Genomic DNA, 7,586 nt, shown 5'->3' with positions numbered 1-7,586 from the left:
GTAAGGCTTAACTGATTTGAGGCCCTTGGATGAAAGGTTGCATAAGCAGAAGTCATCCATTGGATCAGGTAAATTTGTGGTAAAATTTCAGAATGTGAACACTTCTGTGTGGTCTGTGGTCTTGCACAGTAAGTACAGGCTGATGGAAGTAATGCTAATGTTTGAGTTTATTGGAAAATCAATAACATTTTTGACTCTTTAAAGGCCCTCCAAAAATATTCCTTAAAATTGGCAAAATTCCTTTGAGTTGTTTGCAGAAAAGTAAGTTGTTGTCTGCCTGAGACTCTAGCCGTTGCAATTGTCTGCTTCTTAGCTTACTTTACAATAAATATCTTAATATTTTCACTTGTTCATTAGGTTGTTTTTATATACCACAAATATACCGCTGGCCTCAGACAGTTGTGCTCTTGTGTGGGCACTTGTGCCAATAGGTGGAATACTAAGAAATAAATTTTCTTTATTGAATTTACTAGGTTGAATATAGTCCAAGTGAATTTGTGCTAAGTACTAGGAGGTGAGTTGGAACTCTTCAATATGAAGAAATTTTGAGCAGCCTACAAAACATTGCATTTGGAATAGTAGTATATTAAATTCTAGTTAACTAATGCATTTTTCTGTTTACCTTGCTAGCCAATGATAAAGTTATATATTTACACATAGCTTTCTTGTTGTACTTCCCGAAGTCTTTCAGCAATATAATAGTGTTTGACATAACAGGGTAGTGCTATGGAATTATGGTGGAAAAAAGCGATGACAAGTGGATTTCTCATGCTGAATCCTTACTCCACATGTCTGTAGCAGTGCTGTTAATGCCGGCCCTAACCACAGAGCCCTGATTAGTTAGAGGTTGGACAGATAGAAGCTAGGTTTCCCCTTCCACTGTGCTGGTTGGTAGGCAGGAAATCCCACCCTTACTTCCTGCTGCCAGCTCTTCTCCTTTAGAGTTTGGGAATGCTACTGAGGAGACTTCACAGGGTCAGGGAAAGGACATGTGTTGATACTGCAGGAATGCAGCAGACATAGAACCTGAACTATTGGGTTGGGAGACAGCCCTAAGGAGCAGCCTTGGTACATGTCCACTATAAACTTGCATCATATTGCATGCAGGAATCAGCCAGAGCTCAAAGGGAAGCAGAAGCTGTAATCTGACTAAGGAATTGATGTTGGAGGAGCATTTAGGCTGTTTGTTCTCTCACAAAGTAATTCCTGGGTGCATTCCAGTTTTTCTTTACACAGCTGCCAACTTCTCTACTCAATCTGCAAGATTTACTCTATCAGAATTAAAGACATATATTCTTCACCCAAACTTCATATCTGACTACCTAGAATTTGGCTGGCTGAGCACAACAGAGGGGGTTGTTCCACTTTGATCTGTATCAGGATCTCTGTGGAAGAGATTTTTCCACCTGGGCTTCACAAGGTCTTAACTCATTGCAAGCTTCTATCCCCGAGATTCTGGATTACATCCTCCAGCTCTAGCTATCAGGCTTCACCATCAGTTCTATCAACCTCAATTTAGATGCCATTTCATCTTGCCACCCTCTTATTCAAACGTATACAGTGTGATCTCATCTGACTGTTTTTTTTGTTTTGTTTTTTGTTTTAATTTCTAAAAGAATTGGTTGATGCCTCTCCCTGTTCAGGAACCTCCCCTATCCTGAAACTTTACTGTAGTTCTTCCTGGGCCCTTATGGAGTCCCTCTTTGACCTCTTCTCTAAGTGCACTTCTGCATATTGCAAGCAAAACTGCCTTCGTGATGGTTATCGCCTCAGCCAGGAGAATTTGTGAAATTCAAGTACTAATGGCAAACATCAATTCCTCCCGCCGCCCCCCGCTTCAAACTGTCTTCCACAGGAATAAGATGATACTGAGACCACACCCTGAATTCCTCACCAAGATAGTGTTTGTTTTTTCTTCCACTCAAACCAAACTCCCTATTTTCTTTCCCAAATCACACACAAACCTGGAGAAACCCAAGCTCCTTTTAGATGCCTCCAGAGCCTTCCTTTATTACTTAGGCAAGACAAGGCCATTAAGAAAATCATCCTGTTTGCCATATTAGGGAAGGCTGTGAAAGGATAAGCCAACCCTTCCTAGCAGTTCTTCAAATAGATCACTCAATGCATTGCAATGTGCTCCCAATTATTCCTCAGTGAGAGCCCAGTCAGCTTCTGCAGCATGCTGAAGAAATATTTCTGTATCAGAGATCTGCAGGGCAGCCTCTTGGCGCTCAGACCATACCTTTATCAAGCATTATGCCCTGGATTTGGTGACGAGTTTGGCGACCAAATTCAGGAGAGCACTTTTTTGCAGTCCATATTTAGACAATTGTAGCTCAACCCCTTTGTTAATTAGGGAACTGCTAGCTAGTCACCCGAAGTGGGATCCACATAGACAAAGACTGAAGAAAACATTTACTCCTCAGTAATCATGGTTCTCTGAGACGTTTTGTCCATGTGGATCCCATGACCCACCCTCCAACCCTGTTCCTTCAGAGTCCCTCTCTGCAGTGATTCTGAATTAATCGGGGAACTAAATTGGAGCCATTCTACCCTTTATGTCCTTAGTGGGAGGGCACAAGGGCAGGCAGAGGCAGGCACAGCCCCAATAGGCACTGCAGTTCAAAAGATTCCAGTCGAGAGGGCCTAAAGCGCATATGCCCCAGAAGTGGGATCCACACAGACAAAACACCTTCAACTGTTATTGCAAGGCAAAAACTGTTCTTCAAAACTTTCTTCTTTGGTGGATTTGAAGGAGGCTTTAAAGAACTGGTGCCAAGTCTTTAAGAAAGAGTACAAAATAACGTCTGTATTTAAAACCACAAGGATGGTTTTTCTTTCCTGGAACTTTGATGCTTTAGTAAGGTCCTTGAAACTATATGACTGCCATAGTCTCGATACCATCTTGCTGAGCTAGCTGTCTTGCAGCTGTTGCTTCCTCTTGAAAACTGATTTGGACTGTGCTCTGAATCTGCTCAGCTATTGTTTAAGAGTTGATCCTAAATTTAGGCAGTTGCAACTGAGTTAAAAGGTGCTGCTTTCACCCTTTCTAGGACCTATCAAGATTATATCCTTGTATTTGCAACCAGCTGAAATGATGTTGAAAAGATTAGCTTGCCAACATACAAATATTGCAGAAAATCCCAGTATGGTATTATGTATTTATGACTTCCACCTGATAATCTCAGTATGAATGAGTAAAAACATGGACAGTTAGGAGCAGAACAGAAAAGAGATTAAAAGGAGCTGTATTAAGCCAACAGGGTGGGAGAGCTTAGAAATCATCTAACAGAAAGTTTGATTATAAGAGCGCTGAAATGGATCTTTTCAAAGACTGCCTGCAAGCAACCCCAGAAACTAGATTGTTAATGCTTCATTTCCCAGATGCCTTCAAAAACAAAAATCTTGTTTTAGCTAGTAGTACTCATCTGTTGCATGGTTTGAAAATAGATTGTATAGTTCAAGTGTGTAATACACACACCAAAAACTCAGATCTTGATAAAGCTGCAAATTCTGTCCCTCTGTCATATGCACAAACTCGGTTTTCTAAAAGCATTGGTGTTTGAGATCTTCAGTAGATTTAGGAGTATAAGGTAATGAAGCAATTCAGCAGCAGAAATATGCAGCTATTGCTTGGTACTTTGTCAGGTGTGGCTGTGCTTGGTATTGTCAAATAAGTCAGATTAGTTACCAAACAAGCTTTAGAAAAGGTTAGGAAAACTAGGCTCAATGCCTATTCGCCTATGTTACCTAAATCATTGCCTAGTATATAAATTCTATTGATGGATAAGAAGATGGCATTTTATGAGGGTTGGTGCATAAAATCCCATGTCACATATGTACAGTCTCTCTTTTTATAGAATGATGTAACTATACACTCTAAAAAAAGAAAAGGAGTACTTGTGGCACCTTAGAAACTAACAAATTTATTAGAGCATAAGCTTTCGTGAGCTGAGCTGTAGCTCACGAAAGCTTATGCTCTAATAAATTTGTTAGTCTCTAAGGTGCCACAAGTACTCCTTTTCTTTTTGCAAATACAGACTAACACAGCTGCTACTATGAAACCTGTCATTATGTATACACTCTGTTATAGATTCTTGTAACTCCAGTAGTCTATTCAGTAAAAATTTAAAATACCTTTATCTGTTGCTAACTTAATTTAATTTGGTTGACTAAATTATAAGAATATACGAAATATATACGAAATATACATATATACGTATTAAATATACGAAGGTGATCAGTAAAACCATTTCAAGCCAAGAACCAAAGACGACCGCTATGCTCATTGTTCTCTCAGGCCTCAATCCTGCAAAGATTTAAGAACCTGTGTAACTTTACATACATTTAAGACTTAGCAGGATCAGGGCCTCAATGAGTACCTGTTTTGGATAAATCTACTAGAGGCAGCTTTCTATTGTTTTGAAAGAGACATATTCTGGATATCATAAATACTGGTACTTATTTGAGTCTGTGTGGTAAAAAGGTTTTGAATTCAATAGAGAGACATTATTCCAGTTTTCTCTAAGACAATAATTTTCTATCTCTAACTATTAATTGATTCCTTATTTTTCCATTTCCTACCTATTGAGTTTCATTTACCAAACTGTACAATAATGGTCTCTTTGTATGAGCACAGTCTATTCATCGGCACCACTGAATTTTTGCTATCTTAATTGCAGGGATACAGTAAAGTAAAGATAAATACCTTTAAAAAAAATTAGTTGGGTTACTAGTCTCATTTTTAGATTAAAGCTAAAACAATTGTAAAATTTACTTTTCATCCATTACACTATCTGTTTACATTTTGCATGTTTCTTAGCTTGGTCAATGAAACTAGACTGGCCCTTTTAATTGTGGTGGTTCTTTGCATGTCCTCTGCATATTTCCATTCATGGGATGTGCAGCCTACATAAAGGAGCCTTCTCATAGTGGTGCTGTTAGAACACTCACTCACACCTCTTACCCCTCCATTCTGAGAGTGTAGCTATAAAAGGGAGTGTCAGCATAGCACTCCCTGTCATTTCACTTTCTTCCAACCACAACAGCGCATGGGCACAAACCTGTTTAGATCTGATCCTTTGCTTAGTAGTGCCTTAGCTTAGTATGCTTCCAAGAATGGGTGAAGAGTGTATCTGAACAGTCTATCAGTTTGACATTTTCTAAGAAAGGCACCATATATGAATGTACCAGAGTTGAGTTGTCTCTCTAGCTCTTAAATATTTCCTATTTCACATTCAGAACAAAGCAGTGCACGTCATCACAGACAACATGACTGCAGTGGGCACTACCTAAACAAGCAGGAAGGAGCTCACTCATCCCAGCTGTGCAAGGAAGCAATAGCTATATGGAATTAATGTATCCACTACACTATCATCCCAATTGTCCTGCATTTAGCGGGCAAGCACAATGTAGATCATGTCATCAGAGATCTCTTACAATTACATGTATGGTTTCTAAAGGAGTCAATGATATAAAACACTTTCATCCTGTGTGGGTTTCTGGACATAGAACTCTTCACAACCACATAGAATGTGAAGTGTCTCCTATTTTTTACTTTGGGGGATAGAGACGCTTAGTCCACACTGGATGCTTTTCTAAATTGGGGAATGAGGCTGTCTGTGCTCCACCATCTAGTCATGGGGTACTGCTTGCCAAACTATTCCAGGAGTAGGAATACGGAGAAGGTACTTGAAGAAAAGCTGGAGGTTACTTGCTTGTAACCAGAGTTCTTTAAGATGAATTCTGCATATTCCCACTCCCCTGCTCACCTTCTCTTTTATTCAGAGTTCTTTAAAATCCTGACTGAGGAAGTGATGAAAGGAACTGAGGTGTCAGGGAGCATCACAGCGCTTCTTATAGCTTTGCTGTCAGGGTGTTCAGGAATGCCAAAGGAAGGAGCAGGAGGGATGCATGAGCACTCTTAACCAGGCACTGGTACAAGAATGTTCCACTGCTTAGGCTGCAGAGCCCATCTTGAAGCAGACTGGTTACAAGTAAGTAACCTCCATTTCTCATGGGTTAGCACTGCTGTTTTGGCTCATTACACTATCACAGTGTGTTTACAATAAAATGGTTTCCCTGAAATTTAAAAAAAAAGAAATACCCTACTATGAATATATTCTATTAAAAAAAAAAATACCAAAAAAAATCTAACCATAGGACCTAAAACAAATGGTTTCTTTAGTTTATAAAATTATGAAAACTTTAAAATGGGGCAGGGGCTTTACCTCTTATACAATGCTCTTCTGTCCCTGCCTATGCAACTATCTGAAGATTCTAAATCTATCCTCAGCACTGCAGCTGATTTCCCAAATAATAAATATGCCTACCTGGATTTGGGCTAAGCTCCAACTTTTGATGCGTAGCACTCTATGCTACAACACTAAGGCCTGGCCTACACTACACAGTTAGGTCAACACAAGGCAGCTTACGTCAACCTAGCTGTGCATGTGCCAACACTCAGATTGGTCTCCCAGTGCTGTAACCACCCCGCTATGCCCACATAGTAATGCCATGGTCAATGTACTTAAGTTGATGCAGTGTGAGTGTAAACACAATGTTAGTTATGGCGCTCTATCTTCCAGTAGCTATACCACAGTGCCCTACACTGACCACTCTGGTCACAGAACCCCACAGCCCCCAAGGGTCTCAGACTGGAAGCCCCCCCCTCCCCACTCCATTTAAAGCCCTGTGAATTTTTGAAATTTCTTTTCCTGATTGCCCGGCTTGGTGAGCACCTCTAGCAGCTCTCCATTGTTTGGTGCAATTGCCCAGCTGAGCACGCTGGCTACACACTCCAGCTGCTCTCCTGCCTGGAGTAGACAGGAGATATTGGTTCTCCTAGTCTGTGGGGAAAACAGGCTGTGCAGGCACAGCTCCTATCCAGCCATAGAAACATCAACATCTATGAGTAGATTGCTCAGTGGGTGCAGGAGAGAGGCTATGACAGGGACCAGCAGTAGTGCCATGTGAAAGCCAAGGCGCTGCAGCAGGTATACCAGAAGTCCAGAGTGATCTGGTGCTAAGCCACAGACCTGCTGCTTTTACAAAGAGCTGTATGCCATCCTCAGTGGAGACCCCACACCAACATGAATATTTCCTGAGGACCCCAAGTCAAAAGCCTCTGCTATGAACAAGGAAGAGTATGGGGGACAGGCAACTGGGGAATTCAACTGCACAGTGAGCCAGGACCTGTTTTTTGATTCCAGTCAATCCCACCGGTCAAGCACAGGAGTGCCTGATTCAGGGGAAGGAACCTCAGGTAAGTGTGTAGATAAATTTTCAATTCCAGGGATGGCACCCCAATGTAGTAGGACACAATCTTTTGTCTTTTAATTAATTTACTCATGCTAGACGAGGTAGTTGTACAACTAAGAGAGGTAGAGCTGCTTTTCATTCCCCTCTAGAGTTGGGAGGTGGCGGGAAGGGTTGCAGAGCAGCGTGTTTATAGACACAGAAATGTTCCTTGAGTCCTCCTGAGATCTCATGGAGCTACTCTACGTTCCTCTGCCAAAGGTTTCTAGGGAGAGCTGCCTTGTTTCTTTTTCTGTGGTAGGATGCTTTCCCGCGCCACTCAGCGATAA

General features: G+C 41.1%; 1 protein-coding gene across 1 annotated transcript in view; it reads left to right on the top strand.

Annotated features, from left to right (window-relative positions):
* PAK6 (p21 (RAC1) activated kinase 6) overlaps positions 1-7,586 on the top strand; it is a 60,732-nt gene continuing 53,146 nt past the window's right edge. The window contains exon 1 of the mRNA XM_038405938.2: positions 1-68. The gene's annotated coding sequence lies outside the window, so the exon portion shown is untranslated. The remainder of the gene's footprint in view (positions 69-7,586) is intronic.

The sequence above is a fragment of the Dermochelys coriacea genome, chromosome 6 (genome assembly GCF_009764565.3).
Source record: "Dermochelys coriacea isolate rDerCor1 chromosome 6, rDerCor1.pri.v4, whole genome shotgun sequence".
Taxonomy (NCBI): Eukaryota; Metazoa; Chordata; order Testudines; family Dermochelyidae; genus Dermochelys; species Dermochelys coriacea.
The sequence above is the reverse complement of the archived record's forward strand: the minus strand, read 5'-3'. Positions and strand labels throughout refer to the sequence as shown.